A 243-nucleotide genomic window follows, 5' to 3' on the forward strand; every position below is an offset into this window, starting at 1 on the left:
TATTGTGTTTATGAACTATGTAATAGTACAGTGCATGTTTGTGCAATGATGGCAGATAGGGGCACAAATACAAAAGAAAAATATCCCCCCCAAAGGCACTCTTCATTAGTTAGTTGCTTGTTACATAAAGTGAGACCAGGTGGATAAGGTAGTATCTTTTATTGGACCAACTCTGTGGGTGAGAGAGACAAGTTTTTGAGAACAATTCTGAAGAAGAGCTCTGTGGAGCTCAAAAGCTTGTCT

This window comes from Dermochelys coriacea, chromosome 7 (genome assembly GCF_009764565.3).
Source record: "Dermochelys coriacea isolate rDerCor1 chromosome 7, rDerCor1.pri.v4, whole genome shotgun sequence".
NCBI lineage: Eukaryota > Metazoa > Chordata > Testudines > Dermochelyidae > Dermochelys > Dermochelys coriacea.